The 13,054-nt window shown below is 44.5% G+C and overlaps 1 non-coding gene across 3 annotated transcripts in view; it reads right to left on the reverse strand.

Annotated features, from left to right (window-relative positions):
• The window catches only part of LOC148001154 (uncharacterized), a 277,259-nt gene that overhangs the window by 160,446 nt on the left and 103,759 nt on the right, over positions 1-13,054 (reverse strand). The window contains exon 2 of one of the 3 annotated variants that reach the window (XR_015638580.1): positions 5,187-5,253. The exons of the other annotated variants lie outside the window; for them this stretch is intronic. This is a non-coding gene — a transcript (uncharacterized LOC148001154). The remainder of the gene's footprint in view (positions 1-5,186; positions 5,254-13,054) is intronic. 3 annotated transcript variants of the gene reach the window in all.

Below are 13,054 nucleotides of genomic sequence, written 5' to 3' on the forward strand. Positions count from 1 at the left end.
TGATTCCATTAACTGATATGGGAAACTTCAGCCTAAATGTGGATGGTGCTGGTCCCTGGGTTTGGGTCCTAGGTTATGAAGGGAAAAGAGAGCTGATCTGGCAGGAATGTATGCAAAGCTCTTGACTGTGGGCGTGACTTTCTGCATCAAGTTCCCGACGCCTTGACCTCTGTGCAATGGTGGACTTGAACCTGGATTTGTAGAATAAGTTACATTTTGCTTTTGTCACAGCAACAGGGAATAAAACTAAGATGATAACACCCACCCCTTCCTAGGAGTGCCTCATTCAATCAACATTTAATAATTTGTTGACATTGTTTAATTTCATCATAATATAGGAATTGTGCTATTCCTATATTAATAAGAACTATGTGCTATCTTCACACAGAGCTTCTGTGGGACTTTTCCAACTGTACTAAGCTATGAGTTTCTCGAGGCACCTACCACTGAGTTATGCATGCAACGGACAGATTTTGGTCATTTATTCCTGTTTTCTATAGCTTATCTATACGAACAGAAAATTAGTAAGTCTAAAAATTACGGCACTACAATATTTTTTTTCATCTTTAGCATTTGAACGTGAAAACAAAAGGTATGGGGTCGCTCTTTAAACACGCACAGAATGCATGTTATTTCAGTTGCATCTTCATGGATTGGTAGGAGTAACATACTGAAAATGGCCATCTTACCAAACTCAGTCTAAAGATTCAGGGCAGTCCCCCATCAAAACTCCAACACAATTCTTCATAGATCTTGAAAGGGCAGATTTGTGCTTTCATCAAACATGTGCACGCATACACACACACACACACACACACACACACACACACACACACACACGCAGGATAATTAAAACAATCCTAAATAGTAAAAGAACTGCTAGGGCTGTCACCATCCTCCAATTTCAGATTGTACCACAGAGCTACAGTCATAAAAAATCGGCCTAGGACCAGCAGGAAAACAAACTGTACATAGAAGAATGCAAATAGATCCATACCTACCATCCTGCGTAAAACTCAACTCCAGATGGACCAAAGACCTCAACAGAAGTCCAGATACACTGAATCCAATAGAAGAGAATGGGAAATAGCCTTGAACTTGTTGGCCCAGGAAAAAGACTTTCTGAGCAGAGCACTGTGAGCATAGGCACTAAGACCAACAATTAGTAAGTGGGACCTCATGAAGCTGGAAAGCTTCTACATGTCAAAGGACACTGTCATTAGGACAATGCAGCAGCCGACAGAATGGGTAAGATCTTTAGTAACTGCACATCTCATCCAGAATTAATATCCAAAGTATACGAAGAATTCGAAAAAACTAGATAACAAGAAAACAAACAATTCAGTTTAAGTGGGAGTACAAGTTTAAACAGAGAATTCTCAAAAGAGGAAACTCAAACAGTGGAGTACAACGAACTGTTAGGGCTATCACCATCCCCCAGTTTCAAATTGTACCACAGAGCCGTGGTAATAAAAGCAGTGGAATCAAACTGAAGGCCCAGACGTAAATCCACACCTGGTTTTTAATAAAGAAACAAAAAATACATACTATAAAAAAGGAAAGTTAGCACCTTCAACAAACGGTGTTGGCCAAACTATCAGCAGAAAATACAAAACAAAGCTACCTTGAGATTTCCTCACACACCTGCCAGAACAGTCAAAATCAGTAGAACACGGTAGCTCGTGCTGGCGAGGATGCGGAGCAACGGGAACACTCCTCCATTGCTGGTGGGAGTGCGAGTTTGTACAGCCCCATTAGAATCAGCATGGCAGCTCCTCAGGAAGATGGAAATCAATCTTCCTCAAGATCCAGCTCTACCACTCATGGATGATACCCAAAGCGTGCTTCATCCTACCACAGAGACATGGTCATTGCCACTTTGTTCATAGTAGCCAGAAACTGGGAATACCCTAGATGTCCCTTAACAAGGATGTATGAAGAAAACATGATACACTTGCACAATGGAGGATTACTCCATTGTTAAAAAATAAAATAAAATCATGAAATTTCCAGGTAAGAGGAGCTAGGGAAAAAAAATCATCCTGTGTAAGGTAACCCAGAAAGGAAAAGATGGTTATGTGTTGGCATTAGCTGTTTAGTCAGTGATAACCAATCTCAAGGTGCAGAGGTCATGTATAAAATAAGGAACTGGGGGTGGGGACAGACAGATCTCATTAGGAAGGGAATAGAATAGATACATATAGGTAGAAGAGGGGCTGGACTTGGAGGATCCGGTGGAAAAGGGGAGGAAGGAAGGGATTGAGGGATGGATTATGGATAGGGACAGCTATAATTAAAGGTCATTTGAAGTATTGTATGGAAACCTAATATAGCAGAAGCTTATTTCTAAAGTATATTTAATATATATATGTGTGTGTGTGTGTGTGTGTGTGTGTGTGTGTGTGTGTGTGTGTGTATACACACATGAAGACTATCTAAATAAAATGGCCAAATAATGGGAGAGATGGAGCTCTGTGCCGGTGTGAATAGGAATGCCCCCCCCCCCCCCCCCCCCCGTAGAATGGTCCTTAGGGAGTGGCATTAAGAAGTGTGGCCTTGGGGTTGGGGATTTAGCTCAGTGGTAGAGCGCTTGCCTAGCAAGCGCAAGGCCCTGGGTTCGGTCCCCAGCTCCAAAAAATAGAAAGAAAAAAAAAGCGTGGCCTTGTTGGAAGAGGTGTGGCTTTGATGGGGGAGGTCATTCTCAGGTCATTCTCCAGCTGCCTACGCACTGCCATGATTTCCACCATGATGAAAATGGACTAAACCCTTGAAGTAGTAAGCCAGCCCCAATTAAATGTTTTCCTTTACAAGAGGTGCTGTGGTCATGGTGTTTCTTCACAGCAAACCCCAACTAAGATAAGCCCTTACCAGACATCTTCTGTCACCAAATAAATTCCCCAGTACTGGAGCAAAGGTACATGTAGTTGAGTTGTTGACCAATGGGGTCCCATGGGAGTTCCCGAACAACGTAGGCCAAGACTATAGGTTGTCCTTAACAAATTGACAGGAAGACTCTCCTACTGACGATAACGACTCATTGAACACAAGATGAGCTGGTGCCTACCTAGAGCCTCAACCCCTGTTTTCTAGCATCTTTAGTACAAAAAGATAATCTGTACTCTACCAAAGGAGAAATGTAAACACCGAGCAAAGCATGAACCCTCTGCTGTACAATGGTGTCCTCCCTGCAAGATAAGCTGGTGTAATCATGGCATACAGCTCGTGGGGGTCACCAACCAATATCTTATTTGACGTAAGGCCACTCTATGAGATCAAACCCATCCCTGGACACTGGTCAGGGTGACCAGGAACCTGAGACTAGAGAGCCCAGGGACCCAAGGGAAGGCAAAATACTACTGTTCTATAAAAAAAAAAGATTTAATTAAATTTTATATAGCAATAAAATGACATATTATGCCCAGATCATTGTCTTGCTCAGCCATCATCAGAGAAGTTCCTCCTGCAGCAGACGGGAACAGGTGCAGAGACCCACAGCCAGACGTTACGCAGAGAGTAAGAGACCTTGAAACACTCAACCTTAAATAATATGTCTCCGATAATCCCTCCCTTCAGAGCTCAGGGACTCTTGAGGAAGAGGGGCCAGACTGAGTGTTAGAGTCGGTGGGGGTGGAGGACACCAAGAAATCAAGACCTATGTATAAATCAACATGATCAAAGCTCACCTGACCTCACAGAGCCTTTGGCAGTGTGCCCCGGGTCCTTGGTATGTCTATTGTGGTTTCCATGTTAGTGTGTTTATGGGATTCCTGGGTGTAGGAAAGTGGGCTTCTGTTGTTTATGTCATCTTTTGGGCTCATTTCCTGCTATTTGTTTGTTTTGACCAATTTTCATGCTCTAGTTTTTATCTCATCTAATTATACTTTCTTTCATTATTTTAAAGGGGTGTGATAGAGCCTTTTTCATTGTAAAGTGTACCTACTTACATCATAAATTAATTCTGAAGAATAAATGAGAATACGAAAATAAACTGAGAAATAGTAAATAATGCCGAATATTTGTTATACATCTGCACGTGCTGTGCTAAGCTTTCTGCATGAGTTATCTAACTGATCATTTTACAAAAGGCCAATTTCCTATATTTTTGCTGTCATTACCCATCTTATTCTCTCCGGTGAATTTGTCTTTGTTTTGTTTTTAATCCTCTCATTTAATTTTGGTGAGGTTTCAGAAAGGAAAAAAAAAAAACATATAATGTTTGTGTCCAAGCAGCTACTGGGGCTGACCAGCATCCAGTGTTTGTTAAACAAAGGAATTTTAGTGGAACGGTCAAAAGAGCTGACTCTGATGTCAAACTGCCAGAGTTCGAAGTCAGGTTCCAAAAATTATTAGCTGTGATATTTCCATAAACTATTCATAGAGAAAGGGAAACTTAAAGTGGGTTTTGTCTCTTTGAAGAGATAAGAAAGGTTTGTATCTAAAAACAATGACAGAGTGCTAGAAGAAAGAGGAGGAGGAGAAAGAAGAAGAAAAAGAGGAACAGGAAGAAGAGGAGAAAGAGGAAGAGGAGAAAGAGGAAGAGGAGAAAGAGGAAGAGGAGGAGGAAGGAGATTCAAGAAAGAAATGAAAATGAATCTTAGAAATTTACAAACACAATCACTCAGTTTAAGTGTTGGGAGATAAGACTGAAGAACTCTGGGGTGGTGTGGAAGACCTGAAGAGAGCTAAGGATGTGCAGACCAGAATAACAGTTTAATAATCTCAAATAAAAAGACATTTCAAACTGGGGAAATGGATAGAAACAAAATCGTCAATGAGATATTGCAAGAAAACGTCTGGCTGTAGGCGGCTCTAGACACAGAGCGTCTGCCCAACATCTTTAAAAAAATCGGAGTTAAAGATCGGGGTTTCAAGTTGCAAGGACTCATCCTTCCTCATAACAATTGATTAAACTAGAGCTGCCAAAGGTCACCTCAGTGAGAACCTTCAGCGCATGCGGAGAACAGATTCTCACCATACACACGTAGATCTCATGTGATCAGGGATCAGGCAACTGTAGATGCCGCCACAGCAAGACTAGAGTCAGGAAGACAAGGGCACCGTGCCTTCCTTCAAACGGTGAGGGAAAGTAGGGGCCTGCTTTCTAACTTAGATGGCTTTATAGCTCAGCGTCAAGTTAATACGAGAGTCGAAGAGATTTTCATAAGCACGATGTCTCCAAATCTTACCTGCTAGCCTCATACACCCTTCCTAGGAGACTCCTAGAAAATGTGCTCTGTTAACATGAAGATGAACCTAGAAGGAGGGAAACATGGAGGTGAGGGGATTCTGTGGAACCCTGACAACAATTAAGCACTAGTCACACAGAAGCCCAAACTGGGGCCCCGCAACCCAGGGGTGAGATAACCCTGGCCCTTTGTCTTAAGCCAGAGATACCACATGAACCCAGCACAGACTGATGGCACAGACACACACGTGTGCATGCACACTCACACACACTCACACACTCTCACACACACATGTGCATGCACACTCACACACACATGTGCATGCACACTCACACACATATACTCACACACACTCACGAACACTCACACACTCACACACTTACACACACGTGTGCATGCACACTCACACACACTCTCACACACTCACGCACACTCACACACTCACAACACACACACACATCTATGCAGCATGCTGCATATGTGAAACAATGTCCCTTGCAAATACTAATATATTCTCTTAGGCACTTACAAAGTCTTAGTGTGCTTTTATTTTTACAGCTGAGGAAGCCCAGAGAGGTCAAACAGCCATGAATATGAGGTCAGATTTCAATTCCAGAGAAACCGGCTTAGAATCCAAGCTCTGTAACTCTAACGCCCATGGAGTACCGTGTGGTAACAATTCGTGGATATGTGTATGCAAATCAGGATAATTTACTTTTCCATTTGCTCATTATTCCGTGGGTTGGAGCTTTTGAGTTCCTTTCTCCGGGTCATTCATAAAATATACAATAGGCTATTGTAAGACAGAAGCATCCCACATTGCTGAAGAACACTAGGACATCTTTCTCCTATGCAACTGTATTTTTGTAGCCCTGATGTATTCCCCCAACCTCCCCAGCCTCTAGTCATCCCTCTTCTACATTAAAATTCGTGTTATTTTAGCTTCCGCCTATAACGGAGAACATGTGGTATATATCTTACTGCCTCTAATTCACTGAACGCGATGTTCTTGAGTCCTGTTTCACACTGGTAACCATGGAGTCTCGTGGACGTGGACTGGCAGGAATACTTATTCTCCCTGGTAGAGATTAAACTCCACGATTCCAGAATGGCTCTGAGCCTCTCTCTGCCAAAGATCTAGTACCTGGTTCCAAAAATGTCCTGATACATGCCCTGCCTGGCCCAAGGTCAGAATACACAAGCCCTGTCTCCACCCATGCCTGCCAATAGGATGTTAGTCACTTTACTTTTCCTCATGAAATCCTGGTTCCCTGGTGGCCAATAGAGACCTCTCTTTTCTGGTCTCCTCCCGGCAGTTTTGAGAGAAGAAATGGGCCTGCACATTTGCGAGTGTTGTGTACGATTTGTGAACAGCAGTAATGACTGTTGCAGTAACTCTCCACTTGGGACGTCTCTAAATTGGGTGAGCCCATTTCAAGGTCCCCGTGTCACATTCCATGTGTGATTCCAGATGTTGTTATCGGGCTCTTTGCTATTTTTGGATGCCTTTGATTACATCACAGATATCTGTTTCCCCCTGGGAAACACTCGATGAGATGGGAGTGCCGCCATTAGCTACCCTTTCTGGAAGACAGGCACAAAAATGACAGCCTCCGTCGTGCGGCATCATCATCACGACCTTAGTCCTACATCAGGCACCATGGGAAGACTCTCTATAAACTGCTTCAGAGAACCCAAGGGCAGGGTCAGCTGTGGCCAGAAAGCAGCATGCTCAAAAGCCAGCTCTCAGAAGAACCTGTAGCACCAAACAGGGCAGGAGACAGCCCTGTGTCCTCCTGTGTACCTGACTCGTCTGCTGGCCCGGAAGTACGTTTAATCTGTACTTCGTGTTCAAAGCAAATACCTATTTCACAAAGAGAAGAGACTCGAGTTACCCTGGTGACATTCCCACTAATGAGGCCCAAGAAGACAGGAGTATAAATTTGTTCTTCTTTAGACAGATCTCCCTGTGAAGGTCTCAGATTGCCCCTGACTGAAAGCGCCATAACTGTCATGATCAACCATGGAGTTCAGCTAGATCCTACGATTCTATATGAGAGCAGCCCACACCAGCTCCTATCTTCATGATGTTTGCTTGCAAACTCACAAATAAACTAAGACAGTATTAAATTCCATGGCCAAAAGGCCAGTATCCAGTAATCCGAGGGTCTATAGTGTGAGTTATTTCACCATAGCCAAGTTGTTACTGTCATCTGATCTGCACCTTTAAGAGTCTTCTTTGAAGCTGGAAAGAACCCAGATGTCCTTCAACAGAGGAATGGATACAGAAAATGTGGTACATCTACACAATGGAATACTACTCAGCTATCAAAAACAATGACTTCATGAAATTCATAGGCAAATGGATGGAACTAGAAAATGTCATCCTGAGTGAGGTAACAAAGTCACAAAAGAGCACACATGGTATGCACTCACTGATAAGTGAATATTAGCCCAAAAGCTCAGAATATCCAAGAAACAATTCACAGACCACATGAAGCTCAAGAAGGAAGACCAAAGTGTGGATGCTTCAGTCCTTCTTAGAAGGAGGAACAAAAATACTTACAGGAGTAAATATGGAGGCAAATTGTGGAGCGGAGACTGAAGAAAAGGCCATCCAGAGACTGTCCTACCTAGGGATCCATCTCATATACAGACACCAAACCCAGACAAAATTGCAGAAGCCAAGAAGTGCATGCTGACAGGAGCCTGATATAGCTGTCTCCTAAGAGGCTCTGCCAGAGCCTGACAAATTCAGCCAACCATTGAACTGAGAATGGGCTCTCCAATGGAAGAGTTAGAGAAAGGACTGAAGTAGCTGGAGGGGTTTGCAACCCCATAAGAAGAACAACAATATCAACCAATCAGACCCCCCAGATCTCCCAGGGACTAAACTACCATGCCAAGAGTACACTGAGATGGACCTATGACTCCAGCCACATATGTAGCAGAGGATGGCCTTGTCAAGCACCAATGGGAGAAGAGGCCCTTGGTTTTGTCAAGGCTTAATGCCCTAGTGTAGGGGAATGTCAGGGAGAGGAGGTGAGAGGGAGGGAGTGGGTAGGTGGGGGAGCACCCTTATTGAAGCAGGGGGAGGAGAGATGGGATAGTGGGTTTCTGGAGAGGAAACAGGGAAAGGGATAACATTTGAAATGTTAATAAAACTATCCAATAAAAGAAAAAAAAAAGAACAGTTTTCTTTGAAGAGAATCATGTTCCTGGACCCCAAGTTCATATGCTGAAATCTTTATCCCTGAAATTCATGACTGCTTGTTTGGAAATATAAACCATTTTAACTACAAGTGACTAAGATAAGGCTGTGAGTGTAGGCTCTAATCCAGTAAGTCAGATCATCCACATACGAAGGGAGATTTCCCCAATGCCAGAGTTGGTACCAGGTGTTTTCTGCAACCAACAGCAAGGAACCATGCAACACACAAGAAAGACGAGTGAAGACTCAGGGGAAGATGCACCGGTTGCACCCATGGTGAGGGAGCAGTAACCATGGGCAAGCCAAAGGGAGATCTGGAATAGGCCCTTGCCTCACAGCCCTCTGAAGGAGACAGCTCTGGCCAGCTGGTAAAGACATTCCCACCTATATCTGCATAGAACAGGACCACCTCTGTGCTAACTTTTCTGCTTGTTCCATTCTGTTTGCCTTCTAATATCTCAGGAAACTTCAAGAGGCAGAAGTTCATATGTGAGCTCCAAGGGTCTATAATATGAGTTATTTCACATAGCCAGGTTTGGTTTAGGAAGGTGGAAATCTGTTCTGGCCTGGATGTAAAATTGCTCCCAATGGGCTTCTGTGTTTGCACATTTGGACCTCAGCTGGGGTGCTAGTTTGGAAGGCTGTAGACCCTTGAGGAGGTAGGATGTAGATGGAGAAGCGGGTCACCGGGATGCAGGCCTGGAGGGTTGTAGTCCATTCCCACTTTCAGCCCTAGTCTGGCTCTGCCTTCTGGTGTACCAAGGTGCAAACAGGCCAGCATACGGCCCATCCCTGTGAAGCCACCAGACACTGTCTCCCCTCACACTGTGAGCCACTGTAGAGCCTTTCTCCTGTATGTTGCTTTTGCCAGGTGTTTGATCAGAGTAATGAGGTTAACTAATGTGTATGCCAAGCACCCTATGCTCTTTCAATACCATCATTCCATAGCTATAAGCTGAGCCACTCTGACAGCGTAAGCTCTGATCTGCACCAAAGACCTTAGAGACAGAATAAAGATCCAAGCTCCTTCTTTCTGTCTCTTGGTCACTGGTGGCCATTGTTCTGTGACCTCAGGCACTTTAAGTCCTTCTGACCTGGGTCTCCAGGATGCTAACAGTGGGTTCATGGCCCTGCTCCAACATCAGCCTCCGCACACTTAACACTTCACTCAGTTGGGAAAACCCACCCGGTTCTCCGGACCAGCCCTATCTGCTCCCTCCGTCCCTTTCTTCTTCCTCCATGGAGTACTTCCTTTCTGTTCTTCTTGTTCACTGAAATAAATGTAACGTCCCCACCTGGAGTACGAAGCATGGGCAGATTTGACCAGCTACGCCCCCGAATTTGTTGGATTTGAACATAAAGGGGGAAAGGGCTGAGAACTGAGCCGATCTGGCAGCCATTCAGCCGGATCTGGACAGTGTCAAGAGGGCCCAACAGGACATGGGCATCTGTGAAGGGAGACACTGAGCTCTCCCTCAGAAAAACCCACCAGGGCCAGGCACACCAACACATGTGTGTAATCCCAGGACTCCAGAGACAAAAGCAGCAGGATTGTGAGTTTCAGGCTAGCCTGGACTACATCGAGAGACTATGGCAAAAGTAAAAGAGAGGTATGAAAGAGAAAGGTGGTAAATAACAAAAAAAGAAAGAAAAGATCAGATGTCGAGATACCATGTCATGCTAGTGCCAGCGGGCCACAGGGGACTAGCAGGGTGTTTCCTTCTCGACAGGCTCTCTGGCCCAGAGTTCTCAAAGCATCTCCACCTGACTCGCTAAGTTCCCTCGGCGAGTCCAGTCGCTTCCACACCAGCCCCATAGTCACAATTCCCAGTATGTCGGTAAAAATCAAAACTCTAGAGGCTTATAATTTATCAATCAGATTTATATTAGTAAATTCTCACTCTACAAATCGTCCATATAATACACTCAGAGCCAACTGATATTGACATAAACTGCCCACCTAGATAAGACAAATTATCCTATAATGACTCATCCCTTACAAGATATTTATAGCTACCTGTGGCTAATTAAAGCCATACGGGGTGGGTCATCTTTCTCCTCTTCCATCTTCTCTTCTTTATTTTCCCTCCTCTCTCTCTCTCCTCTCTCCAAACTCTGTCCCCGCCTTACTTTTTCACTACCCAATCACAGACCTTGCCTTATTTTGTGCCTGCCCTCACCTGCATATAGACATCAATCCACAAGTATTAGGGCAGAATATACAATATTCAATGTACAATATATACTTGCATGAAAACTAGAGTATCATGTACTATAAATATATACAATATGTTTTATAAAGGACGGGGGTACTGCAGGGGTCTAGCAACCCCAGTTATCCTTGCTTTTAATTCTACCCAGTGTTTGTGTTTGTTCAGAGGCTAAAACAGGGTGATCAACTCATCTCTGTGGGCTCAGATGTTCCCAGCACTCAATGGTGCTCACACACACAACTCCTGGGTGTGCTGAGCCCCAGGGAAAGCCAGTTCTGGTTCCTTATTGGATGCAAGACCCCATCCCCAACCCCACTCTTACCCCACAGCTTCTGACCCACTGGAGAGGACCCTACCCATGCCTCCTCCTCCTCTTCTCCTCTGCTTTCATTCCCAGGCACAGAGCTGGCAGTAACCTGAAGGCCCTCCTGCCTCCCTGCCCTTTCTCCTGTCTTTCACAGGAATGTCTCCCACTTAGTTGCCTAATTCTCCAGTCCTGTGCGAGCATTTGGTTCTCAAAAGATCAGCTCCATACAGAGACCCACTTGTCAGCCATTTTCTTTTTCGGTCTCCCTAACTAATTGTGTTGGGTCCAGTGTGAAAACCACCAATACACCTGCCGGCGATCTCAGAGGGAGAGTGGTGTGCAAAATCATCCTTTGAGGAAAACGTAGAATATTGTTGGCAGTGATCCAAGCTGAACATCTTAGGAGCACCGAGGAAGAAGGACTGAGCTGCCTCAGTGAGGGGAAGGGTGAGAGTCAGCAGCAGGTGTGCCTCTCAGATTAGCAGACAAGAATTCTTACTGTTCTCCTCCGTCAGGTCCTAGTACGATAATAAAGCCTTCATGTGCTTTGGATGGGAATTCACAAAACGGAGATGTGCTTTGCAGTGAATTCTATTGCGATCAGCAGGGAAAACAGTGGCTTGTTCTAACTCCCCAACCAGAGAAGCTAGGGTGTGTGTGTGTCTGTGTGTCTGTGTGTGTGTGTGTGTGTGTGTGTGTGTGTGTGTGTGTGTGTGTACGCACGTGTTCACTGCTATATGTAGGCCTGAGCCTGTCATGTGAGCAACACACATATTGTAGAAATGTGGAGATTTTTACATCACTGTCTCCTGTAATTTCTGGTTTTCCATTTTAAAGACGCATCACTAATTATAGGATAGTTATCCCAGCTGGAAGTCTTTTCTCTTCACTGGATACAACCAATTCCCAGTAAGGTTAAAAAACAGATAAATGTTCTATGTGGCATTTCAAAGGCTAAATATTATACAAGGTCACTGTGAGTCACTTTTTTTTCCTTAAATTAACACATTACTTTGATGCTCCAGGAAAAACATTCTAATACCTATTTCCCTTTAACTTTAGTTATGAAACAATTCCACGCCGAGCCCCATGCTACAATGCACCTCCAGTCTCTGAACTGGAAGACATTCATACAGGTTCATGTTGAACGTGTCTAGAAATGTGATAGAGTTCTAAAAAGGATGCACACACTCAGACAGATCAGGGTCCCACTGTAGTGTGCTCATTTATGTTTGAATATAGTCCTTGGCAGTTAGGGCTTCCATATATGAGGCAGATTTGTTAGTACCACAGTGGCCATTGAAGTCCAACAGGAACTTTGTAGGGGGCCCGCTGTAACCAATGCCTTCTGCATGATGGAACTAGAATACCATGTCGCAAAGCTAGGGCTGATCCTTGACTATTCCTACACACAGAGCTAGAGACATTTACCCATGGCTTGCTTCTGAGGGATCTCCTTGGTCCACCCTTCCATTTCCATCCCTCTTCTCCATCTCTCAGTCCAGACTCAGAGTGTGCCTTGCCTCCACCACTGTCTTAGTCTCCCTTCCCAAGATTTCCACTACAGTAACTCAACCAGGGTAGCCTCCAGGGCAGCATCCCAGACAGCCTCCAGGACAGCATTCAGGACAGCACTCAGGGCAGCACCCAGGACAGCATCCCTGACAGACCTTGGTGGAGACGATCATCTAATGGCAAGACTTTCCAAGAAAAATGTCCCTCAGCTTGGTATCATTGTTAGCCACTGTTCCCAGGCTTCACGTCTTGTCATCCCAAGACCCTGCTAACTGTGACAGTCGCTGCTTTCACACCTCCTGTCTTCCCTTAGCCAAGACTTTCCATCAGGGATGTTCCTGCCTTCCTTCTTCAGATGTTCCCTGGGTTAAATACAAGTTCCGAGAAGCACTTCTCAGACCCACCTGCTTGGCTGCATCAGCCCACTACTCTACCCTCGTCATAGCCTCTGCTACATTTATACCTATCTCTGCCCCTCAAGCTGTGGGTCTTAATGAAAGGTGACCAACTACTTTAATCTATGAATGTTGCTACAGAAGAAAAAAATCTGAGACTGGATACGCTATAAAGAACACAGTTTTTTTACCCTGTCATTTCAGAAGCTAAGGAGTACAAGCTCAAG

The sequence above is a fragment of the Rattus norvegicus genome, chromosome 15 (assembly GCF_021556685.1).
Source record: "Rattus norvegicus strain SHRSP/BbbUtx chromosome 15, alternate assembly SHRSP_T2T, whole genome shotgun sequence".
In the NCBI taxonomy this organism is placed as follows: domain Eukaryota; kingdom Metazoa; phylum Chordata; class Mammalia; order Rodentia; family Muridae; genus Rattus; species Rattus norvegicus.